Below are 12468 nucleotides of genomic sequence, written 5' to 3'. Positions count from 1 at the left end.
ACTAATCATACATGCTACTGACAAATATTCTATCTTCCTAATTAGACCTTAAGCTTTAAGAGGCCATGTCCAACTCACATACCAGAAATTACCAAAGTACTGAAGTACACATGATAGAGACTCAAATACTTCAAGCATGCTCCAGCCCGTCCTGTGTCTCAAAAATACTGCAGTGAACAAGACAGTCCGGCCCTCACAAAGCAAATGCTCTGAAGATAACAAACAGTAATGCCTAAATGCAATTAGGATCATGAAGAGGGCCATAAAGGAAAGAACTAGAGGATTGTCCTAGAGTATATTGGGGGAGGAAGAGTTCAAACACCGACTTTAGACATTGAGTGGTCAAGGAAGTCCTCTCTGAGAAGTTGACTTTGAGCAGGGATCTGAAGCATGAAACAGAGCAAGTCATGCAAATACTGGGGAAATAAAGTCTCTGGGCAGAAAAAAATCCCAGTATATTTTAATAATATCAGATGGTTAGGATTGTTGAACAAAGAGGGAAAATAACATATTCTTCATGCTATCAGTCCACTGCACCCAAGGCTTAGACCACAGCCACTTTATCACCTGCGGGATGAGTCACTCTAGAGAAGTGGTTTTGTTCTCTCCATTGGGAAAGGCGCTTGGTGATAAAGGAGTTCCACACAGCATTGCTTTTTATACAGAACATTTCAAAGCCCCAATGCCCTGCCTTCCAAGCTCGAATTCCAACATAGTGAGGAGAACCTGTTCTCATTTTAAAATTTAAATATATAAAATTAATTAGCAACCAGCAAAGAAAAAGAAATGAGATTATTGGTGACTTTTTTGCCTGGTCGAGGAAAGGTTAGAATGGGGAAAAAACAGGCCTTCTGGTATCCTTTTAAACAATCAAATCGAGATATGTCTCTTTAAGAAGATGAATTCTGAAAGTATCCCTGGGACGAGTAGACCTCTTTCTAAAGATTAAGAGTAGAAACCTTCCTTAGGGTCATTGTGTCCTTAGCCACACCCGCTATATTCCAAGGCCAAGTTTATACCTATGTATACTAGATCTGGAATGTGCCCTGTCTTTTACTCCTGGTTTGGCTCCACCCTTTCCCTGACCCAGAACAATACCCCAGATAGATTGACTATGAGTAACTGTGGATGACAGCAGGGACGCTGGAGCCAAGGACTGTTTACATGTCCTTCTGGACAACCTGTTCTCTCGTTCCATCAGAATCAAAGCCTTCCCCCTCCATCCCCCTCCTCCTCCTGCTCTTAGAGATGGTCCACATTCTTAGATTAGGCAATGCATTCTTGCTGCCCTGACACATACCACCAGAGTGAGCCAGGCAGACTGTTGAGAGAGCCAAGCTACCCACCCAACACTTGGCTTTGGCAGAGGGCATCAAGCCAGACCATAGTGTCATAGCGGCTAAGGTCCCTTGATAAGCTGCATTGGCTCAGCACTTAAAATTGATTGTGGCATTGCTAATGAAGTTGATGAGGGTTACATCAGCCTGTATCCCGCCAAAGCCCAGATTGAATGACTTTTAATTAAGAAAAGTCTGATACCTCACTGTGGAGGCAGCTGCTAGATCCAAATCTGGAGTGGGTTTCAGTGGGGACAGGGCTGTTGGTTACAGGATGCTCTATAACATAATGAGAATTTCTGGGAGTAGAAAGGTCTCTAATGGAAGCTCTTGGGTTCAATTTTCTTACAGCTAAATCACCATCGATTCTGGATTATTTTGAACCAATATCCAACGTCAGTGCTTTCCATGAATATGATACATTAATTCATTCCTTCCTTCATTCAAAAAGTGTTTAGCACTCCCTGTGTATCATTCAAGATAACGAGATGAATGAAACATATTCCCGTTCATCAAAGAGTTCCATAAAGGGCAATGCATATATTTACTTCTATTGAGAGAATGGCTGAAAGACCACTTACAACCCTTCCAAAGTTAATAACTATGAAAAATGTCATCATGAGCTATAACAAGCACCCATCTGCAGGGACAGAGGTGATGAGGGCCGGTGGCTGACCACCTTTGGATTGCTAAATAATGTTAAATCATGCAAATGTTTTTCCTCTTCCACAATCCTTCATGTGTCATAGGCAGTTAGCTGTTGATAAATAGAATGAAATAGAGCTACAGACCCTACAGTCCCTCTGAAACACTGCTTTTTACTGTGCTTACTTTTTGTGATATTAATAGTAATAACTAAATTTGAGTGTTCACTATGTGCCAGGAATAGTTCCAGGTGCTCTATATGCATGGTCTCATTCAATCCTAACAACCACAAGAGATAAATACTGTCATTCACCTATTTTCATCCTAACTTTACAGATGTAGAAACTGTGGCTTAGATCAAGCATGTACTTTCCCAAGTCTCAGTCACTCCATTTGAGAGCTGCTGACCTGAGTCAAGCTTCTTGCCTTATGAAGCTCATTAACCCAGGCTTCATCTGTCTCTTCCAGTCAGTGGCTACATTATTTGCCAAGTGAGGGCCACAAACACACAGACCCCAAATTGTGAGGTCATTTGGTCATTCAACAAATTTATTTTGTATTTGCATGTGAAGAGAATACAGTGACGAAACAAACACAGGCTCTGCCCTCAGTGGGCTTTCTATTTGGTAGAGTAGATCAGAAAAACAAATAAAAATAAAATAGAAAACCAGGAACAGATACTGACTCCACTGGGCTGCCAGATGCCAGTGCACATTCAGGCTGAGAACGGCCCTTCGGCTCCCTCACCTCAAGCTCCCACAGCTAGACCCCTGGGCCCCAAGCCTTTAGTATGACTCACACCTTGGAACTTGCCCTTCTGTGGCCCAGGATCCTGTAAACAACCACACTCCCCACCAGCACCTAGGTCATCAGCACCACGAGCAAGGCAATGCCAAAAATTTGCTCTCTGCTGCTTAGTGGAACTAAAAACAGAGAAAACACCCAGGAGGTGTCTAGGAGAAATGCAGAAGCCTGAGGTACAACGTCTTGGAACTAATAAAGAATCATTGGAACTAATAAAGAATCATTGGAAAGAACAACACAAGAAAGAATTAAGCTGGATGATCAGAAATTAAGCAATAAGGAACTAGAGGAGAACTATGGTCCAAATGATATGTGAGTCTCTCATGAGCTGCAGAACTCCTGGCTCAAGACAACCCCAGACTCAGTCCTCTCAAAGAAACATCAGAGATTATCAAGTTTCTCAACTGTATGAGGGAGGGAAGCAGTTCTCCACCCTTCTGTAGACAGGGGCAGTCCTGATCTGGATTGCATATGGAATTCAGTAATCCAATGATAAGGGTGCATCCCTGGACAGTATGTTTTTAGGTTCTGTGCTTTCTCTGGTTGCAGGCATATGTGTTTATTACCAAGAGGTGAAAAGCACCAGCATCATGGGCAGATTTAGTAAATTATTCCAAACTCTTGTCATCTGAAATACAAAAGAGAACATAATTCCTGCAGAGCAGTTGAAGGTCAGAAACATGGGGATTAAAAGAGGAGACCAAATATTCCTATGAAAATCCAGGTTGGCTTCTGAAGGAAGTAGGGTAGATAACTTATCTTTCACTGGGAAGTCTAAGCCCTAATCCTGCTCCTGGGACTTAACTTAAAAGGCAATTCCCTTGAAACAAAGAACACTGGCTTCTCTTCTACAACCTATTTAAAAGGCACGGCAACTGGTAAGGTCACCAACACAAGCAATGGCACTATCACTGGACAGATCACCTCACTGGCTTAAAGAATAGAAAATGAGAAGACGCCCATTGCCATTGAGATTGAGCATTTTATTTGTATTGTGGCAGAAGTGGTCACTTCACCAGCATACTTTTCTTCATCATCACGATATCCGTGAAGTATGTTCTGAACTCTCCCATTTTCCACATTGGCATCATTGTGTCCCATGTACCTGCGCGCCTTTAGGTCATTGTCACTGTCACTCTGTTAATGAAAATAAATGGCCAAGAAGAACTGCATGGTGAAGAACTTGGGAGTGGTGGAGACCCTCAGTTTCACCTCTGTCATTTGCTCTGACAAGAATGACATTTGGACTCACAAACAAGACCTATCTGTGGCTTGACAATCAGATCTATGTGGCTGACACACATGAAGAACAGGCAACCCAACTTTCTGCTGGAGTTCTAGAATCTGGACCTCCTTATTTAAGATAATAACACTGTATAACCAAGTTGAGTTCAAACAAGGACAGGAAAGTGTTTCCATCATCGAGAAAGCTGTGGTTGGAGATGCCTCAGGAACTGCCCTTGGAAATTCTTAAAGGCTATTTTGGATGATGTGATAAAAATTAGGAAATGAAACTAAGGGCCTGAAACCCTTTTTGACTCTACAAACAGATTTTGGCTCCCCATATATAAGATGGAGAGTGAAAAATGATTATGAAGAAAGGTCCCTGGGAAGATCATAGAGAAGTGTAATACCATCATCATCCATATCCTAGAGCAGCCTCTAGACAAGGGCACAGCTGAGGCCTTCCACACAGTGTGCATCAAGTTAGATGGCCTCAGAGAGCCACGTTCTGTGTTTCTGTCATTCTACCTTCCAGCAATCAAGTTCCCAGAGACCTACTTATTGGACAGAAACCATTCCCTACCTCCACCATCTGCTTTATGAGCTCTTGTCAATAATTGACCCCTTCAGTCCACTGTGCCAGAGTGCTGGGATCAAGGTTATTATGGTTATGGGTGGTAGTCCTTTCATAGCCAAAGCTATTGCCAAGAGTGTAGGTATCAACCAGCAACGAAGCAGTAGAAGACATTAAAAAGTGCCTCAACACTACTGTGGAGCAAGTTAACAAATAGGCTGCTAAAGCCACTGTGGTGACCAGTGTGAAGCTAAAGGACTCAAGTCAGGAGCAACTGGTTGAGCTCTTAACCAACCACTCAGAAACCATCCTTGCTCAGACATCTCCCCAGCAGAAGCTGATCATCGTTGTGGGCTGTCAGAGGCAGGATACAGATGATGCCATGACAGAGCATGAAGTGAATAATTCTCCAGCTCTAAAGAAGGAAGATTTGGGGGTTACCATCGGGGTAGCAGGTTCTGATGCAGCCAAAATTGCAGTCTACATAGTGTCACTGAATGACACCCTTGCATCCATAGTCACGGGGTAGAGGAAGCTCACCTAATCACTGACAGCATAAAGAAGATTATTGCTTATACTCTGACCTAGAACATTGCTGAGTTTTGCCCTCTTTTGATCTATGTCATTGTGGGGTTCATCCTGCCCAACATCTTGAACACAGATGCAATTCCCTCATCATTTTATCTTATGAGGAAGCTGAAAGTGACATTATAAACCAGAAGCCTCCCCACAAGAAGATGGACAGAGTGGTGAACAAGCCCCTTGTCAGGGACTCCTGTCTGTGCACTAGCTTCATGCAAGCCCTGGGAGTTTTCATTGTTTATGTCACCATGTATGCACAAAGGGTGGGGGAGAGGGAGACTTAGTTAGACCCAGCACTCTCGTTAACCCCTTAAGAAAATGGGAAAAGGACAGCATGAATGACTGGGAAGACAGCTGAGGACAAAAATGGCCAAAGTAACAGAAGAAACGCCTAGAATCGACAGGCTATCCAGCAGCTCTTATTGGCACTATGAGCCACCAAATAGCAAATCTGATCATGAGGAAGACCAGGAGCAATCTCATTGGCTAGCAAGATCTTTTCTGAATAAAGCCATCTGGGTAGGATTGCCTCAGAGCTTCTCACAGCATTAATTCTCTCCTATGGCTTTGAAAGTGTCATAGCCCTGAATTTCACTCTGCTCCTGACTCAGAATTGGTTTGTGGATATCCCCCATGCCATTCTTCTTTGGATGTATAAAGATGTGTGAAAAATTTCACCAGACTTTACCATGGAAGTTGTCGAGATAAATATATCACTAAGGCCATCTTTTTCCCCAAGTTTCTCAACTTCACATTGGTGATGATCTTCAGACCTTTTGTGCAAAAATGACATCATCAAATTTATACATGAGAAAAACAAAAAACATATGAAAGGTGCTCAATTGGTGTTTTAGACTTTACAGTTGAGATTTGACTGTTTATGTATGACTTTTATCTCTATATTTCTCCATCTCCTGTTTTAAAATATGTGAATCTCAAGATGATGATGTAGGGAAGAAAAATATATTTGTATTTACACAGGTTTCCATGATATTAAATAGTTTTGTGTAACTCAGATATCTGCTAGGTCTTTCTGCTCTTAAGTCCTAGATAGGATTCTCCAGACCTCTATTTACATCCTATTGATGATCCAATGCCTTCCCCCAAGATTTCTGTGAATTCCTGGGAAAACTGATCACTTTGCTCAAAAATTCAGCTCAACATCTTCAGGAAATGGAGGTTGGGGCAGAATGACATTATAAGAATAGGGACACCCATCATTTTGACTCTCCGGCATTGCCATGGCATGCTTCCCTGGCCATGTCACCCCTCACCCCAACCTCTCGCCATCTTTCTAGTCCATTTTTGCGTTACCTTCTCTCCTCTCTTCTCCCTACCACACTGTCCTTCACCCCTCCCACTAGAACACAAATTTGGCTTCTTCCAAATCTTGCTGCAGAACTGAGCTCCAAGTCTATTTTGTATATCCTAACTCAAGGTGCTCAACTGAACAAAGGGGCCTTTCACTTACAAGAAAGCGATTGTGGTTTCCAATAGTAATATATATTTCTTGCGAAATAGTTGCAGGGTCCTTTCCAGCATGGACATTATGCCAATCATGTTTCATGCTTTTAACTTAGGTTTATTCATGTGTAGAACATACATCTATGTCGACAGGCCCAAAGAGACCCTCGTTTTAAACTAGAAGACATTCCACAACACAAAAATACCAAGGAAGTGTTAAGTGACATAAGAAAGACCCAAGGATCAGAATATCTATGAATGATGTCTGACCTCCTTCTCGGTATTAATTTTTCATGGTTCTGAATCATATACAATGAAGCCCAGTTAGGGGTATAGGCAAAGATTCAAGGAGCAGGTGCATCTTGTCCAGACTTAAATAAAAGACGGTGTCAAGATAAGGGAGGCAATGTTTAAAAAAAGAAAATGTTTAACAAAGCCCATTTTCCTTTGAATGAATCAGAAGACTTTATAAGAAATATTGGAACTTGAAGTTTCTGGGACACTCTCAATTACCTTTTACACTTTATTACTTGAAATACTAGAAGATTTTACTACCTAGCTTTCCATCCTTCCTTCCTCTGAACAACATCAATTGAGGGCCTTCTATGTTTCAGGTAGTGTCCCAGGCACTGGAAATGTAAAGATGCAGCCAGCAGAGTAGAAGGAGTTCAAGTCCAATGGGTGAAAAAACAAGAAAACGAAAGATCAGGCTCAGACCTTCAGTTTTGGCATCCCTGCCACAATCTCTGGTCTCTACCACTCAAGTTCAGGCACAATATTCAGCCACATCTCTAGCACACTCATCCCTAAGTCTATTCTTACCAGCCAGTGATTTTAATAACTTATACTAAAACTCTCAGGAGTCAGAATAAGCCACGAGGTCTCTTCCATCTCCTGGCTGCCCTCACCTCATTCTCTCTTTTTCTCTCCTCATTCTTCTCACAGAACAAATTCCCTTCCTTGTCCAACACATAGCAGTTCCAAAGGCATATTTGTTACTTGAGCATACCCTTGGGGTGTCACCCTCCACCCATAGTGACTCAAAATGTTGCATTTAAATAACTATGGGGCCCTCTCCCAAAAAAAAAGGAGTTCTGGAGAGGGAGGAAAAGGGGTCTCCATCTGTGCTCAGAATGCAGTGAGTCTTGTCCAGGACGAGACAGAAGCAGCAGCCTGTGTGGTAAAGACTAAAGAGAATTCTGGTCAATAATTTTATTTCTAATTTCCAGTGAGGCCATTCCAGATATGTAGGGAGTCGGCCTATGGGCCTGCCAAAAATGGATTATGTTTCAACCTTGATTGAGCACCAGAATTGCACATGGTGCCAACTCCCATGTGCTTTGAGGAGGGCTGGGTACATTAAACTTCCCTGCTTTTGTTTTTGGGTCTTTTCCCCATGTGTGCGGGATGTTTCTTCCATTAAAATCAGAACTTTTCCTCCCTCTGGGTTTCTACACAGAATCCAGCCTAAGCTGATACTCCTGGGAGATGCCAAATCCACTTCGGGACCAAAAAATAGAAATAATTTATTCAAAAACATGCCAATAACTCCAGGAAGAACTTTTGGAGGTTGTATTATTTCACACCAAATTCCCTGAAGGGAAGGGGTTATTTTGCTCAATAGTGACATGGCAAAGACAGGTTGTTTCTCTAGATGCTTCTGCACAGGAAGGAAAGGCAGGTCCGTAGCAAGAGGGGTCCAGGGCTATCCCTGTTCTGGACCTGCAACAAGGCGTGGGCACCTGCATTTGTTTTCTGAGTCACCTTGTCTTTTCTTTCTTCTGTGTCTTACATGCATGGTCCACATCTCGATTCAGGCCTCCAGATGTAGTCTCCCCTCCAGACATGGCATTCTTGCTAAGGCAGCCTGAATAAAACATTCCAAAAAGACATGATCATTGTTCTCAAATAGCTGAAGTCTTGTCACAAAGAAGAGACATGAGATCTACCTGGTCTGGTGGCAGAGGAAAGGAACAGGGACAATAGGCAGAAGCTGCTAGAAGGAAAAAAACACCTTCATTATGTAAAAGAGGATTTTGGACTAACACTAGAATGGAACTATTTAAAACATCTGAAGTTAGGTACGCCCCCAGCTTCCTAACCCCAAAATTTATTTACAGCACTGATTTGCATGGGGTGTTAGAATATCCTGGGGAAACAACTTGAACCATGGCCAAACTTGGGCTTCAGACATAGAAACAGACATGGCGAATTTGGGGTGTGTGGGTAGAATGTGTCAAGAGAAGCTAAACTTCAAGGGGAGAAGCTAAGGAGAGTCTGCAGTAGAGGCAGAAAAACACTGGCATGTTGGACACAGCCCCAGGGCCTGGGGGTCTTGAGAGTGAGAGTGGAGGTTCCAGGGATAGCAAGCTGTTGGCCCTGTTTTAATCTACCCCAGTCTCAGGTACCTTGGTGACCTGTGCATAGAGAGGAAGGAGCCTTTTGTTGACATTAAGTGTCATGATATCTAAGGACCCAAACAATTATTTGGAGAGAACCACAAAACGTAGCCCACCAAGAAAAGGAAGTCATTTCTGTCTTCACAGAAAACAATTACTATCAAGTAGCTTGGAGCAGCAGGGAGCACCTCAGAGGTCTGGGTGGAAAGACCTTGATACAGGCTGCAGACCAAGTGTAGCTTCAAAGATGGAGCCTGGGACAGAGCTACAGGAACTTCAGAATTACTGGCCCAGAGAGAGTAGCGGCCAGGCTCCGGCAATGGCTAGACTGATTCAGGCGCCCACCTGAGGCAGCCCTTGTAGATTTCCAGGGGGAGAGGAGTCCTCTCATTACCATGAGGACCAAAGTTTTGCAGCTACTCAGGTGGTGGCCATCCAACTATCAAATTTTGTGTTTGCATCTTTTTTTATATTTTTCTAAAGTCAGATTTAGTGAGATATAATTTGCCTACAGTTAAGTGTACCCTTTTTAAGGATAGAATTTAATAAATTTTTCATGCGCATATATGATAATCAAATTAGTGCCACAAACAAGATAAAGAATATGTTTATCGCCCCAAAACAACCCTTCATGCCTCCTTGTAGTCAGTCCCTCCCTTCACCCTGGCACCCACCAATCTGTTTTGTTAATCTCTATGTTCTGTGTGTTGCCTCTTCCAGAATATCATCTAAATGAAATCCAAACATATGTAGTCTTTTGAGTCTGGTTTCTTTCTTTTAGATAAGGCATTTGAGATTCATCCATGATGTTGCACATAACAGTCGTATGTTCTTTTTTCTTGCTATATTCGTAGTATTCTAGGAATGGGTAAGCCACAGTTTGTTTATCCCTCCACCAGCTGATGGACTATTGTTCTGACGTTGAGTTTTTCCAGTTTTTGATTATTACGAATGAAGCATTTTCATGCAGCTTTTAGTGTGGACATTTGCTGTCATCGGGTAAATATCTAGGAGGGCAATCACTGGACCATATGACAAGCATATATTTGGCTTCATAAGAAATGCCAAATTGTTTTCCAAAGTGGCTGTACCCTTTGGCATTCCCACTGTCTCTTATGGTGACCTCACTTGCAGTCATCAGATCTCAGTCTGAGAATATGGACATTCTGCTTCTATTGATCCCAACCCAGGAAGTCAGAAATGTCCAGAAGCAGAATTTGCAGCCTTTGGAAATGTGAGTTTCCTGTCCCTATAGGGATCCCATCGAGGCTGGGTAACTGCTGGTCAGGGAGTGGAAGAGGGCTAGACGATCTCACCTTCCAGATCTCTCTCTCCCAACTCTGGATTCTGGGATTCTGTGATATGAATGTCACCCTGGCCAGTAGTCTGACATGCCACTCGCCCATATTTCTTACCACTTGGCTCACTAAATAAACATGCATCTTGATGTTTGACACCTCTATCAGTCTGACTGATGTGTTTCCCTGCATCGATATTTTTCATGCAATCAATTGGATCTCTTGGAAGTTTTTGCAAAGAGGTGATAAATTAATGGACCGCCCACATGCTATTTCAGGTTTATATGTTGACCTGTTTGGAATTGTAGATAATTCGCTCAACCTCTCTCTGCTTTAGCTTCCCCACTAGGAGGACTGCAGAACACACCAAGAATAGGAACTGCTAAGCAGGAATGTTGGTGTTTATATCTAGAAAGGCCACTTTGACTTCTTTGCTCTTTGCCATAAGTTCTGGAGTCTGACAGGTCTGAATTTGGATTCCGATTCTGTTACTAGCTGTGTGGTCCTAAACAAGTCACTTAACCTCTCTGAATCTTGGTAAAATGGAATTCTCTGCAGAGAAATGATTAATGTAGGTAATGCATCTTGCATGGTGCCTGGGACACTCACTCTGGGGAGCATTATTTGTGTCCTGACTGTCCCTGAATCTACTCTCCCTATCACCACTACTTAAGGGGCTGTTGTCATTTCAGGCAAGTACAATGGGAAGCCTGGGACTGGGGAATAGCACGAGACAGAGAACAGAATGCAGAGTGGGGGTGAGAAAAGTCGTGAGCAGGGGCAGAGCAGGAGTTGGATGGGGTCCATGGAGACCCAGGAGAATGGACCCATAGGCAAGCATTGAGAACTTTGTCTTTTTATAGTAAAGCTGGCCCCAAATTCTGGGTTTGGAACCATCGCCCACCACTTTCTCTGAGCTACAGGACGTCTTTCTGTTTAAAGCCTTCACATTTTTATGCCTCCTTAGGCTCCTTGACTCATCCCAGCCATATTGGGCCCCAGGGGACACCGGGACCACTGGGCAGCTGAGCAGCCCTGAAATGCTATTCTCCTACAACCAAGATAGTTGGGTAGATCCTGTCGATCAATCTTTGCCAGAAGAATCAGAAACTTTTAATACCTGTGGATATCGTTTTTAAAGAGATTTCCCTACACCCAGCCTTTGTCATCTCTGAGAACATGGGAATGACAAAGAGAATATGTCCCTCACCATGAGGAATATCTGTAATCAGTTCTCTAAACCAACGCAGACCATTTCTCACCTTCCATCTCCACCCTTGGTTGCTCCCATGTCATCTATCTTCCCAACTGCCCTCATCTTGTCTAAGTTTAAGAGAAAAATTAATTCATTCCCTCTCCCAGCCAGGTAGTAGACCAAGACAGCGAGTTCCAGCTAAGAACTGTGTTGGGAAAGAGCCAAGAGCTGGGTGACCTGGTCCTAACCTATCCTGGATCTGGGGGAGGGTGGGAGAGTGGCAATCTACCCACAATAGCATAGAGGAGAGAATGCTCGACTTGGAGAGAGAGCATGCCACCTGGATCCCAACATTTCTGAGTCATGCAAATTTGGGCAAGTGACAGCTTCTCCTAGACTCAGTGTTTAGACTTCTTGTCTCTGAAATAAGAGTAATAATACCTCCCTCACGAGATTATTTTGGAAATTAAAGATTATATATAAAAAGCATCTGGCACATAGTAGGCACTTAATAAACCATAGTAACTTTTGTTATTATTGTCTTTCTTCATGCTACAAGGATTAAGAAGACAATTCACTTAAAATTCTAACACTAATTTCACCGGATGCTCAGATATACGACAGAGAAAGAGGAGTTAGGGTTGGGTTCATGAGCGCCAGCCCTCCTGTTTCTATTAGTTATGGCCTAAAGAGGGGAATAAGCAAGTTCTTTGCTTTTCATCAGCTCTGTCCTTGGAGGGTATCCTCAGAGTGATGGACGAGATAGCACTGATATTGTTTGAATGTCACTTTTCAGCGACTTAACTTTAGAAACATCTTATTAAGGGAGAAGTCAAGGCAGGCGGCTGATTTTTCATAATCGTTATTAATTTTTGGTTATGGGCATCATTTCTCTGGGTTCTCGAAATATTCCCTCACCCTCCCAAACCCACCACAAACCACGGTA

The 12468-nt window shown here is 42.9% G+C and overlaps 1 long non-coding RNA gene and 1 pseudogene across 1 annotated transcript in view; one reads left to right on the top strand and one right to left on the bottom strand.

Annotated features, from left to right (window-relative positions):
- The first annotated feature begins 3082 nt into the window (after positions 1 to 3082).
- LOC118613858 lies at positions 3083 to 5956 on the top strand (annotated as a pseudogene).
- Positions 5957 to 7881: 1925 nt separating this feature from the next.
- The window catches only part of LOC107516758, a 47744-nt gene continuing 43157 nt past the window's right edge, over positions 7882 to 12468 (bottom strand). Inside the window, exon 3 of the long non-coding RNA XR_001598369.2 lies at positions 7882 to 8497. This is a non-coding gene — a long non-coding RNA (uncharacterized LOC107516758). The remainder of the gene's footprint in view (positions 8498 to 12468) is intronic.

Source organism: Rousettus aegyptiacus, unplaced genomic scaffold, assembly GCF_014176215.1.
Source record: "Rousettus aegyptiacus isolate mRouAeg1 unplaced genomic scaffold, mRouAeg1.p scaffold_m13_p_2, whole genome shotgun sequence".
Taxonomy (NCBI): domain Eukaryota; kingdom Metazoa; phylum Chordata; class Mammalia; order Chiroptera; family Pteropodidae; genus Rousettus; species Rousettus aegyptiacus.
The sequence above is the reverse complement of the archived record's forward strand: the minus strand, read 5'-3'. Positions and strand labels throughout refer to the sequence as shown.